The sequence below is a fragment of the Schistocerca nitens genome, chromosome 12, assembly GCF_023898315.1.
Source record: "Schistocerca nitens isolate TAMUIC-IGC-003100 chromosome 12, iqSchNite1.1, whole genome shotgun sequence".
Taxonomy (NCBI): domain Eukaryota; kingdom Metazoa; phylum Arthropoda; class Insecta; order Orthoptera; family Acrididae; genus Schistocerca; species Schistocerca nitens.
The window spans coordinates 101,113,753-101,135,682 of record NC_064625.1 but is presented as its reverse complement, the minus strand read 5'-3'; the positions used below and the strand labels follow the sequence as shown (position 1 = coordinate 101,135,682).

Genomic DNA, 21,930 nt, shown 5'->3' with positions numbered 1-21,930 from the left:
GTTTCCCACTGTCTCGTTTTCACAGCACAGGAATTCTATGACAGCATGTTGCTTCTGACGAACGTCAAGTGTAGCAGCCATCTTGAAGACATGCTGTGACAGCACCACCCACGGGAATAGGTTGAACTAAGTTTGAAAACAAGCGGGAAGGATGTATCTACACACTGTAAAACTTTCACACATGCAGAATGAAAACTGTATTTTTACAAAAATAGTGTGCATTTCTTTAGGAGTGACCCTCGTAGCATGTCAGTCGCTCATTCAGATGTATATAATACAATTATTTCTTGTACTTAGTATTTTTTTAATGCCAAAACATTCCCTACTTTCTGTATAGCCCTTGTATAATGCATGCATTTCAACTGAGAATCATGCATGTGGTCATGGTGCGCACAGTACTGTTAATGAGAGGGCAAGAACAATGAAGTCAGGCAAGCAGTTTGAGGAAATGTGGCGCCATGTGATTAACCAACCTAATCTGCAGGATGCGACAAACCCTTTTGAAATGCCTGAGAGCAACTTGGCATCGAGGAACTGACTGAGCAGCAAGGCAGCCTGTAATTTGGCTGAGGAACTGCGGCTGTACATGACATCTCATTAAAGAACTACAGTCATCCCTTTGCAACTGAACATAGTAAGCTTTTCGTTTTCTTCCACCACACCCAATGATATTTTGTTCACATTATTAATTGTAAACACACTTTTTGAAAACAATAATGGGAATAGCATGTCTGATAGTTAAGTCAGCAGACCACTTTGGATGTGGGGTGTTGTGCATGCTGTCATGTTTGCAGCTGTGGTCACTTGTCTTTGATTTGCTGGCATGAGGAGAGTTGGCAATGTGACACAGGCCCACCTTTGTACCTGGAAAGCCGTGCCAGTTCGCTACCAAATGGCTTTGCGGATTTTGCACGCAGGCTCGCTTGTGTAACTTTACCACTCTGTGTGCTCACCCACCGAACTAATCGGTAAAGCGACCGAATGATACAGAACAAGGCTGCAGGGCCAGTACAGGTGGTGGCAGGAGGTTGCATAAGGCAAATCTTATAGCACGGGAGGTCACAGGGGTAGGAGCCATACTGTAGGGAAATGGGTGCAAAAGGAGCATAGGGTACTATCAAGATATTGCAGAAATTAGGGTTGATGGGGTATGGGTGGGTCTGCCAAAAAGCGATTCGAGGTGTGGTGGGCAAAATGTCGGACAGAATGGGCTTCCTAGAATCATGCCCTGAAATGAGGTAAATATGCAGTAAACATGGGCTGTAAATTGCTTATCTTAAGAGTTGTGAGCAGTTGTTCACCTCTGCTACTGTGAAATACATCTCTTCTACTGAGCAAGTGCTCATAGGTAATATCTCATAGCCCTTAAGGTATGCAATTTACTATACATTTTTATCATACTTTGGTACATACTATCTCCTCCCAAAATATGGAAAGCTATGACCTTGCACTAGAAGAGACGTGTGTCACAGTATTGAAGATGGGCAAGTGCTTATAGCTCTTAAGGTATTCGTTTTGGAACCCGCATTTACTAGACTTTTTTTCTTGTTTTCTTGTTTTAGTCCTGAAGAGTTTGACAGAGCACTGAAAGACCTAAGTCAAAACAAGGTCCCGGGAGTAGACAAAATTCCATTAGAACTACTGCTAGCCTTGCGAGAGCCAGCCATGACAAAACTCTACCATCTGGTGAGCAAGATGTATGAGACAGGCGAAATACCCTGAGACTTCAAGAAGAATATAATAATTCCAATCCCAAAGAAAGCAGGTGTTGATTGGTGTGAAAATTATCAAACTATCAGTTTAATAAGTCACATACAAAATAATAACACAAATTCTTTACAGATGAATGGAAAACTGGTAGAAGGCAACCTTGGTGAAAATCAGTTTGGATTCCATAGAAATACTGGAACACGTGAAGCAATATTTACCCTATGACTAATCTTAGAAAATAGATTAAGGAAAGGCAAACCTACATTTCTGGTATTTGTAGATTTAGAGAAAGCTTTTGACAATGTTGACTGGAATACTCTCTTTCAAATTCTGAAGGTGGCAGGGATCAAATACAGGGAGTGAAACGCTATTTACAATTTGTACAGAAACGAGATGGTGGTTGTAAGAGTCAAGAGGCATGCAAGGGAAGCAGTGGTTAGGAATCGAGTGAGACAGGGTTGCAGCCTACCCCCAATGTTATTCAATCTATATATTGAGCAAGCAGTAAAGGAAACAAAAGAAAAATTTGGAGTAGGAGTTCAAATCCATGGAGAAGAAATAAAAACTTTGAGGTTTGCTGACGACATTGTAATTCTGTCAGAGACAGGAGAGGACCTGGAACAGCAGTTGAATAGAATGGACAGTGTCTGGAAAGGAGGATATAAGATGAAAATCAACAAAAGCAAAATGAGGATAATGAAATGTAGTCGAATTAAATCAGGTGATTCTGAGGGAATTAGATTATGAAATGAGGCATTTAAAGTAGTAAATGAGTTTTGCTATTTGGGGAGCAAAATAACTAATGATGGTCAAAGTAGAGAGGATATAAAATGTAGACTGGCAATGGCGAGGAAAGCGTTTCTGAAGAAAAAAAGTTCGTTAACATCGAGTATACATTTAAGTGTCAGGAAGTTGTTTCTGAAAGTATTTGTATGGACTGTAGCCATGTATTGAAGTGAAACGTGGATGATAAATAGTTTAGACAAGAAGAGAATAGAAGCTTTTGAAATGTGGTGCTACAGAAGAATGCTGAAGATTAGATGGGCAGATCACATAACTACTGGGGGGGGGGGGGGGGGGTACTGAACAGAATTGGGGAGGAGAGGAATTTGTGGCACAACTTGACTAGAAGAAGGGATCGGTTGGTAGGACATGTTCTGAGGCATCAAGGGATCACCAGTTTGGTATTGGAGGGCAGCATGGAAGGTAAAAATCATAGAGGGAGACCAACAGATAAATACGCTAAGGAGATCCAGAAGGATGTAGGTGGCAGTAGGTACTGGGAGATGAAGAAGCTTGCACAGGATAGAGTAGCATGGAGAGCTGCATCAGACCAGTCTCTGGGCTTAAGACCAAAGTAACAGTCCATATTGCCACCTATGAAAGTTTGTCAATGGAATTCTGGTCCAGCCTGTATAAAGTAATACTAGAATTCATTACTGTTATCACCAGTTTGTGTAGATTAGTGCTAGTCATAATCTGTTGTTGGTATAGTTTCCAAGGAGTTTAGCAGATTATAACTTGACTTGTTCCACATTCCTAAATGCTCACCTTAATGATGGGATTGATTGAACACGATGTGAAACTGAATAAATGAATGAACAAATAGTCACTTTAAAGTTAATGAGAAGGATGTTTAATGATATGTATAGGGCATTATTGATTGGGAATGGAGTGCAACAATCAATGACAACAGCTATCTCTATCACCCTATCTATCCCAATTGCTTTCTGCAATTCAAAATGAGCCATGTGCCTTGTTTAGAGATTATCATTGTTTTTATCCAAAACTACATTCAGCCACTTATGATCATTTCAATGAAATAACTCACAAGAAACCTTCACTGGGAAACAGGCCCACATACAGCTACAACCATGTCTCCTCTTTTTTTTCTTTTTTTACATTGGAAGCTCCTTTGCTGGTAAGATACAGCAGGACAATGGCACTGTCAAACAACCTGTTATCACTTGGCTGTCATTACACATGTTATTATTCTTCAATAAAGGGATACGAAGCATGATGTCTGATTATAACAAAAATGTTGAAATGTAGTCTCAAGACTCTACTTCACTTTACAACAAAATGTTGTTTATATGTGATCTGAGGCTTTCCCTGCGAATGTGCTGTATCCGAGGTTCTCGGGTGTCCAGCCGGATCCAATCGTCGAAGTTCCATGATATTTCAGCAAATAACCGTTCCGCCATCATCAGGTGGTGCTGATGGAATGCACCACCTGATGATAGCCGAACAGTTATTCGCCGAAATATCGTAGAACTTCGATGATCAGATCCAGCTGGACACCCGAGAACCTTGGATATACACTCCTGGAAATGGAAAAAAGAACACATTGACACCGGTGTGTCAGACCCACCATACTTGCTCCGGACACTGCGAGAGGGCTGTACAAGCAATGATCACACGCACGGCACAGCGGACACACCAGGAACCGCAGTGTTGGCCGTCGAATGGCGCTAGCTGCACAGCATTTGTGCACCGCCGCCGTCAGTGTCAGCCAGTTTGCCGTGGCATACGGAGCTCCATCGCAGTCTTTAACACTGGTAGCATGCCGCGACAGCGTGGACGTGAACCGTATATGCAGTTGACGGACTTTGAGCGAGGGCGTATAGTGGGCATGCGGGAGGCCGGGTGGACGTACCGCCGAATTGCTCAACACGTGGGGCGTGAGGTCTCCACAGTACATCGATGTTGTCGCCAGTGATCGGCGGAAGGTGCACGTGCCCGTCGACCTGGGACCGGACCGCAGCGACGCACGGATGCACGCCAAGACCGTAGGATCCTACGCAGTGCCGTAGGGGACCGCACCGCCACTTCCCAGCAAATTAGGGACACTGTTGCTCCTGGGGTATCGGCGAGGACCATTCGCAACCGTCTCCATGAAGCTGGGCTACGGTCCCGCACACCGTTAGGCCGTCTTCCGCTCACGCCCCAACATCGTGCAGCCCGCCTCCAGTGGTGTCGCGACAGGCGTGAATGGAGGGACGAATGGAGACGTGTCGTCTTCAGCGATGAGAGTCGCTTCTGCCTTGGTGCCAATGATGGTCGTATGCGTGTTTGGCACCGTGCAGGTGAGCGCCACAATCGGGACTGCATACGACCGAGGCACACGGGGCCAACACCCGGCATCATGGTGTGGGGAGCGATCTCCTACACTGGCCGTACACCACTGGTGATCGTCGAGGGGACACTGAATAGTGCACGGTACATCCAAACCGTCATCGAACCCATCGTTCTACCATTCCTAGACCGGCAAGGGAACTTGCTGTTCCAACAGGACAATGCACGTCCGCATGTATCCCGTGCCACCCAACGTGTTCTAGAAGGTGTAAGTCAACTACCCTGGCCAGCAAGATCTCTGGATCTGTCCCCCATTGAGCATGTTTGGGACTGGATGAAGCGTCGTCTCACGCGGTCTGCACGTCCAGCACGAACGCTGGTCCAACTGAGGCGCCAGGTGGAAATGGCGTGGCAAGCCGTTCCACAGGACTACATCCAGCATCTCTACGATCGTCTCCATGGGAGAATAGCAGCCTGCATTGCTGCGAAAGGTGGATATACACTGTACTAGTGCCGACATTGTGCATGCTCTGTTGCCTGTGTCTATGTGCCTGTGGTTCTGTCAGTGTGATCATGTGATGTATCTGACCCCAGGAATGTGTCAATAAAGTTTCCCCTTCCTGGGACAATGAATTCACGGTGTTCTTATTTCAATTTCCAGGAGTGTAGAATGTTGTTTCTTTTTTTTCTTTTTTGTGTTTGTATCCATCCATTTGGCTTTTAAAACTTCTTTTGTGTAAATGTCATGTAATGGAAAACTATAGTCTGTCCTGAAAGGTGCATTTACAACAAACTGAGGATACAGAAAAAAAAAAATTCTGATGTAATCCCAGTCACTGACCAATAACCTACAAGCCCTTGTTTCATAATTGACAGTTTAGTTCAAATGTTCATAAACATAAATTTGTGCACTTCCCAAATGCAAAAACACAATGCCCCTGACTACAGTATCAGTAAGTCACAACTGGGATCAGTAAACTCATACAAATACCAAGGTGTTCAGTCTTCATGGACTTGAAGCAGAAGGATCACATAGCCTCAGCTATAAGTAAAGCTCATGTCAGACTCTCCTTCACTGGCATTAAACTGGGGAAGTACAGTCACCTTACCAAGAAGATCACTTACAGAGCACCTTACATCCCATCTCAGGATACTGCTCAAATGTGTGGTACCTGTACCAAATAGGACTAACAGGGGATACTGATGGTATAAAAAGAAGTGCTGTATGAATAGTCATATAATTCTGTTTGACCCACAACAGGGTTCATACAAATCTTGAAAAGCTTGAACTGGATGACACTAAGATAGATGTCAACTATCCTATGAAAGCCTACCCACAGCACTCCAAGAACCAGTATGAAATGTGAAATCTAGGAAAATACACAGCCTTCTATGTATTACACCTGTAGGACCCATAAAGACAAGATTAGGCTATTGCACAGAAACAATTAAGTAAAAATTTTGCCACACTCCATACATGAATGGACTTTTTCTTATGGAGCTATCTTAAATCCTCAGTGTATACCAATCACACACAAGCCCTGGATGAGCTGTGAAACAATATTCGTGGTGCTATTATCAACACAGACAGAGATATGCTGGGGTTGGGTTGTTTGGGGGAGGAGACCAAACAGCGAGGTCATCGGTCTCATCGGATTAGGGAAGGACGGGAAAGGAAGTCGGCCATGCCCTTTCAAAGGAACCATCCTGGCATTTGCCTGGAGCGATTTAGGGAAATCACGGAAAACCTAAATCAGAACGGCTGGACGCGGGACTGAACCGTCATCCTCCCGAATGCGAGTCCAGTGTGCTAACCACTGTGCCACCTCGCTTGGTAGATATGCTGGACAAAGTGGAATGAAACATCTGATTTCGACTTTCTGGGCAGAATGGGGATCACCTTCAAGATATCATTTTCAAAACCTTACGAAACAAATCTTTAAATGTACCTCCACATGCAGAAATTAAATTAAACTGATATCTCCAATACTTTCTGTTTTATGATTTTTTTTAAATAAGGAAGTTTCCATGCTGCACCCTGTATCTGCCTAATGGTAGCACTGGAATTTTTCCTACTGAAAGTGCATACTGGTCAGCTCTGCATAATTTTATCGCATCAAGTTGTGCCAGAAAACATCACTGTAGGCAAGAGGACGTTGTATTAGGGGTACTACCCAGAAATTAGCCTAGGAAAGACTACTTCAGTGCTGTGACTGAAGGTAGTAAAATGATCAGGGCCGGAAGACTTTTTCATGCTGGTACTTACCTCATCATATTTGTTTATCTCACCATCAAAGGGATATTCCACTGTGAACTTGTTCCCCAAAATTTGACTGTTTGACAGTGTCTGAAAATAGCTGTCCCTTACACTTTGGAAACAACTTAGTTATGATCAAAGGATGGCTGTAACACCATGCTCCGCTATGATCCTAAACACAGCTTTTGAGTAAAACCAAATGTATGTTACAGTTCCAACTCATTTGCTGGATTTTAGTTCCAACAATTATACTAGATTCTGTGAAGTGCATGGCAGTGGACACCTACTAGGGTTTTGTTCTGTTCATTCACTTATGGAAAGTGGGAAGACTGACTGCTTAAATGCCCGTGCTTGTAATTAGTCTAATCTCATCTTCACAATTCCTATAGGAGCAATAAACAGGGGGTTGCAGAATATTCATAGATTCTGTACACTGTAATGGTTCCTGAAACTTTTTAGTAGGCTTTTGAGAGATAGCTGATGTCTGTCTGCACATGATTACCAATTCTGGTTTTTCAGCATTTCCCCAAGAATCTAACAAACCTGTGACCATTTGTGCTGCCCATCTTCATGTTAGGGTGGTGAATAAGTTTGTAGCATTCCTGTTTTTCATGTTGGTATTCTGGTTGCTATGGCTTTAATTGTCAATTGTCATTTTTATTTGTTGTTCACTGTTGCTATTTGAGTTTACATATTGTCATTTGGAAGTAGTGAGTGGAGCTGTGGATGCTAGAAAATCGAGTGCCAACCGGGAAATCATAACTTTTCTGACATATTCTTCTGTTTGAGTTCAACAGAGGGCTGACAGCAGCAGAGGCAGCAAGAAACATTTGCACCATGTATGGGGATAATATCATAGGACAGAGCATGGCAAGAAAAAAGTTTTCTCATTTTAAGAAGGATCATTTTGACATTAGTGACTTTCCACAATCAGGAAGACCTTCATGGATTGATAATGATTGTTTAAATGCATTAATCCACAATGATCCATGTCAGAGTACTCAAGAATTGGCAAAGGTGATGAGCTGTGATCATTCCATATTCGTGCAACAACTGCAAGCAATGGGGAGGTAAAAACATTGGGTGTGTTGGTGGCTCAAATGGCTCTGAGCACTATGGGACTTAACATCTGAGGTCATGAGTCCTCTAGAACTTAGAACTACTTAAACCTAACTAACCTAAGGACATCACACACATCCATGCCCGAGGCAGGATTTGAACCTGCAACCGTAGCAGTCTCGCCGTTCCAGACTGAAGCACCTAGAACCGCTCGGCCACACTGGCCGGCAGTGTGTTGGTACCGCATGCTCTAATGCATGGCGGGTAGCCATATGTGCATCTCTGCTTGCTAGTCATCAATTGGCTCATGGTCAAGGCCAACCATTCCTATCCTGTATCATTACCAGTGACGAGAAATTGTTCCTTTATAAACATAAGGAAAGAAACGAATGGCCCAGCGCAAACAAAGTAGAACCTCTGTGTATAAAAACCTGCACACATCCACAAAAGATAATTTTGTGCATCTGGGGGATGTACTATAAATTGCTTCCCTAAGGCGTAACCATCACAGCTGACACTTATTGTTAACAACAGTGACATCTTGCAGATGCAATCTGAGAACAACCATGAAGACTGATGCTACTCCACAATAATGCCCACCCGCATTCTGATAGACTGACAAAAAACACTACAGAGGAGTTGGGTTGTGAAGTTATTCCACAACCACCTTATACACCTGATCTCCTGCCCTCAGATTTTCACCTTTCATGCTCTCTGTCAAACAACCTTCAAGGAACTTTATTTCCAGATGAGAATGTGCTCCAAACCTATGTTGAGGAGTTCTTCACCACAAAACCATGTGATTTTCTACAGTTACAGAATCAAAAATTTACTATAGCATTGGTAGACTGTTGTAAATAATACAGGAGACTACATTACTGATGACTAAAATCTCTGTTATGTGTATCTCTTCTGTTTATTGACCTTGTGGAAAAAATGCACAACATCACATATTTGTATGAGTCAACTGATTTAAACTGTGACTTATCAATATTGTAGTCATGAAGTACCATGTACTATGTTTCTAAATAATTTAGGAGTAAAGGCGACATCTCACCGATTAATAGAAGCGTTGAGTCATTGACAGGCACAGAAAAAATAGACAAACAGCTAGTGTAAGTGCACGTATGCACACACACACACACACACACACACACACACACACACACACACACAAACAGATATCGCGTGCATATGTGTGTGTGTGTGTGTGTGTGTGTGTGTGTGTGTGTGTGTGTGTGTGTGTGTGAGGATCATGTTTTGCAGTTCTGGTTATTTAAAGTAATTTGCCAGTCTTTGCTCCACTATGCAATCTTACAATCTTATCAAGATCATCCTACAATTTAGTATTTCATTGTAAATAATTGCATCCTCTGGAAAAGCTCTGAGGTTGTTTCTAATATTGTTTGTATGGTCATTAACATATGACATGAACAGAAAGGTCCCCAATGTACTTCCCTGAGGCACACCTTGACTTACTTCTACATCTGTAGATGACTTGCTATCCGAGATAACATGATGCGTACACCCGACCAGGAAGACCTCAGATCAAACACAAATGTTGTTTAACAGTTTCAGTAATAAGTTTGGAATGGCACTGAGTCAAATAATTTTTGGGAGTCGAGAAATACTGCATCTAATTACCTTGATCCATTACTGAAGTCATCGTGAGAAAACTGCGAACTGTATTTCACATTACTGTGCTTTCAGAGTCCATGCTGACTGGCATGGATGAGGTCATTTATTTGAGATATTTAATTGCATTTGAGCTCAGAATATGTTCAAGGATTCTGCAACTGATGGATGTCAATTATATTGGACAGCAGTCTTACAGATCACTTCTGCTGTCCTTCTTGTTGACGGGTGTGACCTGTGCTGGGTTTTAGCTACTGGGCGCAGTATTTTGTTCAATTAGTCTATAGTACATTATGGCACACTGCAATTCTCCCTGTTGTTCATCTTCGAAAAGTGACCTAAAAGGGGACTATCTTCAGGCCAAAGAAGACGTGAAACCATAAATAAGATTGTATCTATGATGCACCCTCAGGCCTCTTGTAGATATCTGTTTGAGCAACCTATCATCCCAAAGAGATGTAAATATATTTTAAAACTACTCACACATGTGGTCATTATTCAGCAGTATTTTCACTGAGAAAATGTATGATGTTTGTGAACCAGCTGACATGGTCCACATTATTTTGATATCAGTGAAAAATTATAACAACTACAGTAAATCTTTAGCTGGGATGATCCTTTTAAATGCAGTCCATGTATTTCATAAATTTCAAGAATCAAAATCTACTACACAGGCAAATATCTTTAGCAGTGGAACAAACTATCTGCGTGAGAGGGTTTTCAGCTGGGTGACATTGTTCAGATACAGTGGTGTTGGTAAGTGTCATTCTCCTCATCTTCTGCTGAAGTCCAGAAGATGACAAGTCTGACTCTTGTTGAAATATCATAGTATCTCAACATTGCCATCCAGTTGGAAATTCGAGTGCTTTTCATCAGTGGTACACACCAGGAAAGTCTACCATCACACGTATCCCCATGAGAATTATTCGACACGTGACATGCTAATTTCATCAAGGCTGTATAAAGAATGACATTATAAACAAAGTCATGAAAAATTTCTCATTTCTGCCTATTCCTTTTTAAGAACATGCCAACCAAGAGATATTCAATCAGTCACAAGATCAAGTAAATGTCACAACTGAGATACAAGTATCATGTGCACCTATAACAATGAGAGTTTTGAGAGAGGCCATATACACACATAAAAAAACGTTTTGCATCACCTCGGTTCTGACAGTTCCAGAACCTGTACAGAAAATTGGAACAGAGATCAACATAAACATCATTTCCGCCCTTTTTATTGCTCATGAAAACCACACATTGCATGTTGTACCACCATACAGTGAGACCTTCAGAGGTGGTGGTCCAGGTTGCTGTACACACCGGTACCTCTAATACCCAGTAGCACGTCCTCTTGCATTGATACAAGCCTGTATTCATTGTGGCACACTATCCACAAGTTCATCAAGACACTGTTGGTCCAGATTGTCCCACTCCTCAATGGCGATTCGGCGTAGATCCCTCAGAGTGGTTGGTGGGTCATGTCGTCCATAAACAGTCCTTTTCAATCTATCTCAGGCATGTTCAATAGGGTTCATGTCTAGAGAATATGCTGGCCACTCTAGTTCAGTGATGTTGTTATCCTGAAGGAAGTTATTCAGGATAATGGGGGCTTGAATTGTCCTCCATTAAGACGAATGCCTCGCCAGTATGCTGCTGATATGGTTGCACTATCGGTCGGAGGATGGCATTCACGTACCATACAGCTGTTACGGCGCCTTCTGTGACCACCAGTGGCATACATCGGCCACACATAATGCCACCCCGAAACATCAAGGAACCTCCACCTTGCTGCACTCGATGGTCATTGTGTCTAAGGCGTTCAGCCTGACTGGGTTGCCTCCGAACACGTCTCCGACGATTGTCTGGTTGAAGGCATATGTGCCACTCATGATGCTAATCCTGAACGGTCCATTCAGCATGTTGTATAGTCCATCCGTACCATGCTGCATGGTGTCATGGTTGCAAAGATGGACGTCGTCATGGACGTCGGGAGTGAAGTTGCGCATGATACAGCCTATTGCGCACAGTTTCAGTCATAACACGATGTCCTGTGGCTGCACAAAACGCATTATTCAACATGGTGGCATTGCTGCCAGGGTTCCTCCGAGCCATAATCCATAGGTAGGGGTCATCCACTGCAGCAGTAGCCCTTGGGTGGCTTAGGCAAGGCATGTCACCGACAGTTTCTCTCTCTCTGTATCTCCTCCATGTCCAAACAACATCGCTTTGGTTCACTCCAGGATGCCTGGACAGTTCCCTTCTTGAGAGCCCTTCCTGGCACAAAGTAACAATGCGGACGCAATCGAAGCGCGGTCTCAAGGATGATTCAACAGCCGTATATCCATTGCATCCCATAAATCCCACAATGACGGAAAACTTCAGCGATAAATAAAATGTGATAATAATCAAGATCATTACTCCAACTTCAGCATAGTAAGTCCAACCATTGTAATTTTTTCTTACATCAAATTACGAAGGACCTCACAGGGCCAGACTACACTACTGGATAAATGAAATATTCAAAATTCTTAAGCGTATAACAACCTGAACTAAAAGTTACAGGTTGCATATCATCTTAAACATCTTAGCTCTGCAACTTTTGTATCACAAATATGAGATTTTGGAGATGAAAAGGTCATAAAGTTGGCTTGCTCCTACCATTTTCATTCACTAATGTCACATCGCACCATGTTCTGTTGTGACTCATAATTGTAAAAAAATATTTTTGTTGCTCGGAATTGTTAAATAACAACAACATGAAGTGTCTAATACCGAACCTTTGTAGACACCTCTTTAAAAATTTGGGCATACATGCAACAGCTGTACAGTATATTTACTCTCTTATGAAATTTGTTCCCAGCAAACAATCACATTTCAAACACAAGAGTAACATTCATAAATATAATAGTAAAAGGAAATATGATTTATGCTATCCACCATTCAATCTTAGTGTGGCACAGAAAGAATTGAGGTATGTAGCCACAAGAACTTTGACCACCTACCCAGTGAGGTAAAGAATTTAATGACAATGAAATGAGCTTCAAACACAAACTGAAATCATAACTGTTTGACGACTCATCTTACTCCACAGAAGAATTTATGTATGGGTAATGATAATATATGTGTGTGTGTGTGTGTGTGTGTGTGTGTGTGTGTGTGTGTGTGTGTGTGTGTGTGTGTGTGTACAGTCATGTAAATGGTCAGCATGTTGCCACATTTTTCCCTCAGCTAGTGTAATACAATTGTAATTCCAACTCATTCCACACCATTGAGACATGTTGCAATTATGGGTAGACTAGATTAGCTTTACTTTCCATTCCAATTTATCCCCAGTGAGGATATCCTCTGGGATGTGTAACATGTTGGAAAACAAGGATACACAATAATTATTTACAAAATAAGAACAGACATGATAATGCACCTTCCACAGAGCCCAAATGAAATTGCCCTTGTGGATGTGGAAACGGTCAAAAAAAAAAAAAATAAAATAAAATAAAATAAAATAAAAAAAGTATTTACATTTAAAAGGATAAAATATGCTAATAACTAAACTAAAGTGTCAGACAAATTCACAGTTTTGTCAGACTGCTCTTTGGAAGTCCTCAACTGAATTTTAAAACTGAATGTGACTGCCGAAACTTTTCTGCATTTTACAATCAGTCTTGCACAAAATCATTGTAAAATATGTGTTGCTTTATGCTTGAAAAAACATTAGGTTACAATACTACAACCGAAATTCATAAATCTGAAAATGTGCTTTGAAAACTTTAGAGAAAACTCCAGGTCACTTGTATGTAAGTTCCCCAACCACACTGTAATCATCGGCAAAGACTTTAATCGTGCAACAATTAATTAGGAAAATCACAGTTTTGTTAGTGGTGGGCATGATAAGATATACTGTGAAACGACACTCAATGCCATCTCTGAAACCTGCCTAGAAAAGAGAGGAAGAAACCCCACTCACGATGGAAATACACTCCTGGAAATGGAAAAAAGAACACATTGACACCGGTGTGTCAGACCCACCATACTTGCTCTGGACACTGCGAGAGGGCTGTACAAGCAATGATCACACGCACGGCACAGCGGACACACCAGGAACCGCGGTGTTGGCCGTCGAATGGCGCTAGCTGCGCAGCATTTGTGCACCGCCGCCGTCAGTGTCAGCCAGTTTGCCGTGGCATACGGAGCTCCATCGCAGTCTTTAACACTGGTAGCATGCCGCGACAGCGTGGACGTGAACCGTATGTGCAGTTGACAGACTTTGAGCGAGGGCATATAGTGGGCATGCGGGAGGCCGGGTGGACGTACCGCCGAATTGCTCAACACGTGGGGCGTGAGGTCTCCACAGTACATCGATGTTGTCACCAGTGGTCGGCGGAAGGTGCACGTGCCCGTCGACCTGGGACCGGACCGCAGCGACGCACGGATGCACGCCAAGACCGTAGGATCCTACACACTGCCGTAGGGGACCGCACCGCCACTTCCCAGCAAATTAGGAACACTGTTGCTCCTGGGGTATCGGCGAGGACCATTCGCAACCATCTCCATGAAGCTGGGCTACGGTCCCGCACACCGTTAGGCCGTCTTCCGCTCACGCCCCAACATCGTGCAGCCCGCCTCCAGTGGTGTCGCGACAGGCGTGAATGGAGGGACGAATGGAGACGTGTCGTCTTCAGCGATGAGAGTCGCTTCTGCCTTGGTGCCAGTGATGGTCGTATGCGTGTTTGGCGCCGTGCAGGTGAGCGCCACAATCAGGACTGCATACGACCGAGGCACACAGGGCCAACACCCGGCATCATGGTGTGGGGAGCGATCTCCTACACTGGCCGTACACCACTGGTGATCGTCGAGGGGACACTGAATAGTGCACGGTACATCCAAACCGTCATCGAACCCATCGTTCTACCATTCCTAGACCGGCAAGGGAACTTGCTGTTCCAACAGGACAATGCACATCCGCATGTATCCCGTGCCACCCAACGTGCTCTAGAAGGAGTAAGTCAACTACCCTGGCCAGCAAGATCTCCGGATCTGTCCCCCATTGAGCATGTTTGGGACTGGATGAAGCGTCGTCTCACGCGGTCTAGACGTCCAGCACGAATGCTGGTCCAACTGAGGCGCCAGGTGGAAATGGCATGGCAAGCCGTTCCACAGGACTACATCCAGCATCTCTACGATCGTCTCCATGGGAGAATAGCAGCCTGCATTGCTGCAAAAGGTGGATATACACTGTACTAGTGCCGACATTGTGCATGCTCTGTTGCCTGTGTCTATGTGCCTGTGGTTCTGTCAGTGTGATCATGTGATGTATCTGACCCCAGGAATGTGTCAATAAAGTTTCCCCTTCCTGGGACAATGAATTCACGGTGTTCTTATTTCAATTTCCAGGAGTGTAACAGCAATAAACAGACTTAACCTATTTGAGGATGTTCATATCAAAACGTATCAGTGACCATGATGCAGTTGTGGCAACAGTGATAACCAAAGTACAAAGGACAACTAAAACAAGCAGAAAGATATATATCTTCAGTAAACTAGATAAAAACTGAGTAGTGTCATATCTCAATGAGGAACTTGAAACTTGCAGCGCAAGTCAGGAGCATGTAGAAGAACTATGGCTCATGTTTAAAAGAATAATTGATGATGCATTGGGTAGATATGTACTCAGTAGAACAGTTCATAGTGGGAGGGAATCTCCATGGTATACAGTCACTGTAAAGAAACTTCTAAAGAAACAGAGATCACTGCATAACAGGTGTAAAACAAAGAGTATGGCCATAGATAGAGAGATGCTAAATGAAATTTGTTTGGATGTCAGGAGAGTGATGAATGATGCCTTCAATTACTACCATAACAGAATATTGTCAAATGATCTTTCACAGAACCCAAAGAAATTCTGTTTGTATGTAAAGGTTAGTGGCACCAAAGTTAGTGTCCAGTCCCTAGCGAATGAGACAGGAACTGAAATTGAGGGTAGCAAAGCAAAAGCTGAACTGCTTAATTCTATTTTCAAATGTTCCTTTACAAAGGGAAACCCAGGAGAATTGCCCCAATTTAATCCTCATACCACTGAAAAGACGAATGAAATAAATATTACTGTCAATGGTGTTGAGAAACAGCTGAAATCATTAAAACTGAACAAAGCTCCAGACCCCGATGGAAACCCTGTTAGATTCTATATTGACTTTCCAGCTGAGTTAGCCCCTCTTCTACATATAATGTATCATAGATCGAGCATAGATTTAAGTGTCAGGAAGTCATTTCTGAAAGTATTTGTATGGAGTGTAGCCATGTATGGAAGTGAAACATGGATGATAAATAGTTTAGACAAGAAGAGAATAGAAGCTTTTGAAATGTGATGCAACAGAAGAATGCTGAAGATTAGATGGGCAGATCACGTAACTAATGAGGAGGTATTGAATAGAATTAGGGAGAAGAGGAGTTTGTGGCACAACTTGACTAGAAGAAGGGATCGGTTGGTAGGACATGTTCTGAGGCATCAAGGGATCACCAATTTAGTATTGGAGGGCAACGTGGAGGGTAAAAATCATAGAGGGAGACCAAGAGATGAATACACTAAACAGATTCAGAAGGATGTAGGCTGCAGTACGTATAGGGAGATGAAGAAGCTTGCACAGGATAGAGTAGCATGGAGAGCTGCATCAGACCAGTCTCAAGACTGAAGACCACAACAACAACAGATCTGTCAAACAAAAAAATTCTTGAAAAAAAGGCACAGCTCACACCCATCTACAAGAAGGGCAATAGAAGTGATCCACAAAACTACCGTCCAATATCCTTGACACTGATTTGTTGTAGAATCTTAGAACATATTCTGAGCTCAAACATAATGAGGTATCTTGAACAGAATGACCTCCTCAGTGCCAACCAGCAACGATTTCGAAAACATCAGTCATGTAAGACCCAGCTCACACTTTTCTCACATGACATACTGACAGCTGTGGATCAAGGCAACCAGGCAGATGCAGTATTTCATGATTTCCAAAAAGCATTTGACTCAGTGCCACACCTACACTTATTGTCAAAAGCATGATCATATAGGGTAACAAGTGAAATTTGTGAATGGTTTGAGGATTTTTCGGTAGGGAGGACACAGCATGTTATCTTGGGTGTAGAGTCATTGTCAGATGTAGAAGTAATTTCTGGTGTGACCCAGGGAAGTGTGTTGGGACCCTTGCTGTTCATGTTGCATATTAATGATCTTGCAGACAATATTAATATTAACATCAGGCTTTTTGCTGATGAAGCAGTTATATATAAGGAACTATTATCTGAAAGAAACTGCATAAGTATTCAGATTTCAATGTGGTGCAGAGAGTGGCAACTTGCTCTAAATGTTCAGAAATGTAAAATTTTGCACTTCACATAATGAAAATATGTAGTATCCTATGACCATAATATCAGTGAGTCACTGCTGGAATCAGCTAACTATCCAAATACCTGGTGTAATACTTAGTTAGGATATAAACTGGAATGATGAAATACATTCAATCATGGGTAAAGCATGTGGTAGAATTTGGTTTATTGGTGGAATACCGGGAAAGGGTAATCAGTCTACAAAGGAGACTGCTTACAAATCACTCATGTGACTGGTTCTAGAATATTGCACACATGTGTGGGACCTGAACCGGATAGAAGTAACAAACGATATTGAACATATACAGAGAAAGGCAGCACAAATGGTCACAGATTTGTTTAATCCCTGGGAGAGTGTCACAGAGATACTGAAGGAACTGACCTGAAAGACTCTTGAAGGTAGACACAAACTATCCTGAGAATGCCTATTAAACATTCAAGAACTGGCTTTAAATTACAACTCTAGGAATATACTATAACCCCCTACGTACCGCTCACACAGGGAGCATGAGGATATGATTAGAATAATTACTGCACCCACAGATGCAGTCAAACAATTATTCTTCCTGTGCTCCTTACATGAATGGAACAGGAAGGAACCATAATAACTGGTTCAATGGGACGCACTCTCTGCCATGCTCCATGGTGGTTTGCAGAGTACAGATGTAGAACGTATTTTCATAAAATATAGTAACAATTAACAAGTTATTTGCTACAGTTATTCAAACAAAAAGTCCCAATTATCATTTTTGAAACATTAGTATTACTGTCTGTTATTTTATTTTTTATTGATTATTTTTTGCCCATATATCTTGTAGTTCAGAACTTTGTAAAAAACTCAAATGCATTAACAGTATACCAAGACATATCTGCAACTTACTGTTGGTGAATTAATACTTAACCCTGTGGTGCAGTTGTCCACTGCAGTGGACAGCTGTTAATGTTGCTTCTTTGGCATTTTTTATCAGTCCCGACACTGCAAATGCACACAGTCCACTCCGGTGGACACTGCTATTGGTGCTGTGCCCTCTGTCCATTTGCAGCCTCAGGACTTATTAAAAACACCGAAGAAGAGAGATTTACTGATGTCTGCTGCAGTGGACAACTTTACCACACGGTTAGTATAATCCCATCAACACTGTCCATTTTGAACAGTGATTCCAGTTTGATAGATGAATGATTTGCTACTTATAAACTAAGCATATTGAAATTCATGGAATTAAATATTTGGTCTGAGCCAAAACATTGCCCTGTTAGTTATTTATTCCTGTGTTTTCAAATACAAGTTGACCTCATGAAAGTGTTCAACTCTTAATGTTTTCTTTAAAAATTCAGAAAGTGTCACTTTTCTTATAAAAAGCAAACTTTTTTATTACAAGTATTTTCCCGGTGCATCTAGACAGGTTGCAGATTCTTTTGTCTTACCCACCACACAAAGGATTCTTAAAATATACTGAAAATCCAAAGAAACTGGTAAACTTGCCTAATGTATAAGGCCCTGGCGAGCACGCAGAAGAGCCGTAACACAATGTGGTGTGGACTCGACTAATGTCTGAAATAGTGCTGAAGGGAATTGACACCATGAATCCTTCAGGGCTGACCATAAATCCGTAAGAGTACGAGGGGGTGGAGATCTCTTCTGAACAGCACATTGCAAGGCATCTCAGATATGCTCAATAACGTTCATGGCTGGGGATTTTGATGGCCAGCAGAAGGATTTAAACTCAGAAGAGTGTTCCAGGAGTGATTCTGTAGCAATTCTGGATGTGTGGTATGTTGCATTGTCCTGCCGGAATTTCCAAGACTGTTGGAATGTGAAATGGACATGAAGGGAAGCAGTGATCAGACAGGATGCTTATGTACTTGTCACCTGTCAGAGTCATATTGAGACATATCAGCGGTCCCATATCACTCCAACTGCACTTGCTCCATATCATTACAGAGTCTCCACCAGCTGGAACAGCCCCTTGCTGACATGCAGGGTCCATGGATACTGCTTGATACAATTTGAAATGAGACTCATCTGACAAGGCAACATGATTCCAGTCACCAACAGTCCAATGTCAGTGTTGACGGACCCAGGCAAGGCGTAAAGCTTTGTGTTATCCAGTCATCAAGTGTTCATGAATGCGCCTTCGGCTCAGAAAGCCCATATCGATGATGTTTCGTTGAATGGTTCACATGCTGACACTTGTTGATGGCCCAGCATTGAAACCTGCAGCAGTTTGCAGAAGGGTTGCACTTCTGTCACGTTGATCAAGTCTCTTCAGTTGTCATTGGTCCCATTCTTGCAGGATCTTTTTCTGGCTGCAGTGATGTCAGAGATTTGATGTTTTACAGATTCCTGATATTCATGGTACAGTCGTGAAATGGTCATATGGGAAAATCCCCACTTCATCGCTACCTCAGAGTTTCTGTGTCCCATCACTCATGTACCGACTGTAACACCACGTTCAAACTCAATTAAATCTTGATAACCTGCCATTCTAGCAGAAGAAACCGATCTAACAACTGCAGTGGACACTTGTCTTATAAAGGCATTGCCAACTGCAGTGCCATATTCTGGCTGTTTACATACCTCTGTATTTCAATACTCATCCTATATCAGTTTCTTTGGTGCTTCAGTGCAATTATCTAAAAGCATCATTTTTCCTCTATAGAATTTTCAAATACACTAATGGTCTTCCTCATTTTGTAAGCAGTTTTCACTGTCCATAAATACATCTGAATTTCTGAAAAGTTCTCCTGGGCCCCTTGTTACTGTACTGAATTTTTAAAAACACACACCACGACACTAGTTTCATCTTAAAATATTATTCAGTTGCAGGTGCATTAGCATTTTAAGCAGTGGTAATAATGAAGAAACGCCCTACAATACTTTAAAATGTGCTGTGAGTAATATCTAGAACTGGTTTGACAAAAGTAAACTGATTGTGAATGAAAACAAAACTATATCACTAAATTTCCGTGACCCAAAAAATAAAAGTAAGTATGACATAAATATACAGTGGAATGAAAAGAGTATTTGATTAGTAAAGATCACAAAATACCTTGGAATCTAGCTCCAGGATGATTTTAGTTGAGACATGCACACTGAACAGTCCCAATGAAGATAATTACAAAACGCTATATAAAGAGAGTCCTCAGAAGTTGCTCTCACACACACTGCCTGAAAAGTATTTATTTTGCTTTTGCTCATTGTGTTAAAATAGGGTTCAATATTTTAGGGTAATGCAGTGTAAAATATTTGGGGCTGAAAATTTTTTTTAAGAATAGTGGAAACTGTATGAAAAGGGAAGTTCTGTAACACACAATTTAGTAAAACAGAAATTCTTCCCCTGCCTTGTATGTACATTTATGAGCTCTCAACAAGTAAACACTAGTTTAGGTGAGAGAGAAGTATTACATAATGGTAGAAAGTTTTGCAGCAGTTTAGCCCAAAAAATTAAATGGTAAGATACTTTCTCATGTCTTAAAGTAACATTGAGAGAAAATGTGACTGACCACTGCTTCTACAGCCTAGAGGAGTTCCTCAGGAAGTGACACATACAAATAATAAAGGACTTTTAAACAGACTAAAACTTCACAGTATTTTTACGAATCTAATGGACATACGGTGTCCACTTTCTGGTGCTCATGTGTGTTTAATAACTTAATGAAAACCGAATATCATGCACTGTATTATCATTCTAAAGTGTTTCATGTTATTTAACAATAAAATATGTACCCATAACATCACCAAAAAACCCAGAATATCATTTTGTAACTGATTTGTACCATATCTTGCTGTTCTTTGTACTTAAGATGATTAAAGAGTAGCAATACAACACTGCAATAAAAAAAACCTCACAGAAACTACGATTCTGTTAATTGTGTGAGGCTAGGGCAGTAGAATCAACACTTTTTGGCACTGAAACAATGGACAGAGTTCAAGGTACAGTTGCACAACAGGTACAACACTTCTAACTGTCCTTTTTTTATCACTAGGTTGAGCATGTCAGGTCACACATTAAGCAGATGCACATATGGAGATTTCACTGCACTGATATCTCAAATCAAATGGTGTTCAAGTATGTAATAAATATGCAGATATTTCTGTGAACACGTCCACTGCACCAAACGTTCACAAAAGCTACCAGTCAACACACATGGAAACACTGCTTAATAGTACATTACCATGATAAACACATTCAGTCAAGGAGAAAAATGCCATTGAAACCAAAATTTTTGTTTTGTTTGAAATTAAAAATTCAACTGACAGACATGGGGCTCAGTAAACTGAATGACATAAAATTGACTAAACTAATAATTGTGGTAGTACTCACTGTGAACAGAGTTTCAGAAGCAAATCACGTTCAACCTTCGTTCGTGTTTGCTCGCTAAATGCTGGTCACTGGTGGTCATAGCGCGGAGCCAACTCTACACTCGACCGTGCCAACACGACGTCATCACAGAACTCAGCTCGCCGCTGCATTCTCCTCGTCTCTCTCTTGTCTTGCTCACTTCTCAGCCTCTCCTTCTCTCTCTTCCTCCCCCACCCATTCCCCATCCTTCCATCACCCCCCCCCCCCTCTACCCCCGTGCCCCCACTTTTACTCCCACCAGCACTCCTAATATATTTATAGCACTTGCTTTGTCTTTCATTCAAACTGCCCTGAAACGAAACAAATTTTGCATGACATAACTTACTAGCAGAATTATTCAGAATTTGAGGTAGGAATATGCCTTTATACTGTCAGATTGCTACTCAGTGAAAAGGCATATTTGAGGTCACATTATTGCTTTAACCATTTACTGAAGAAAATTAAATA

The 21,930-nt window shown here is 41.9% G+C and overlaps 1 protein-coding gene across 2 annotated transcripts in view; it reads right to left on the bottom strand.

The window, feature by feature from the left end:
* LOC126215227 (plectin) overlaps positions 1–21,598 on the bottom strand; it is a 233,579-nt gene extending 211,981 nt beyond the window's left edge. For both annotated transcript variants that reach the window (XM_049941893.1, XM_049941894.1), the window contains exon 1: positions 21,445–21,598. The gene's annotated coding sequence lies outside the window, so the exon portion shown is untranslated. The remainder of the gene's footprint in view (positions 1–21,444) is intronic.
* Positions 21,599–21,930: the final 332 nt, after the last annotated feature.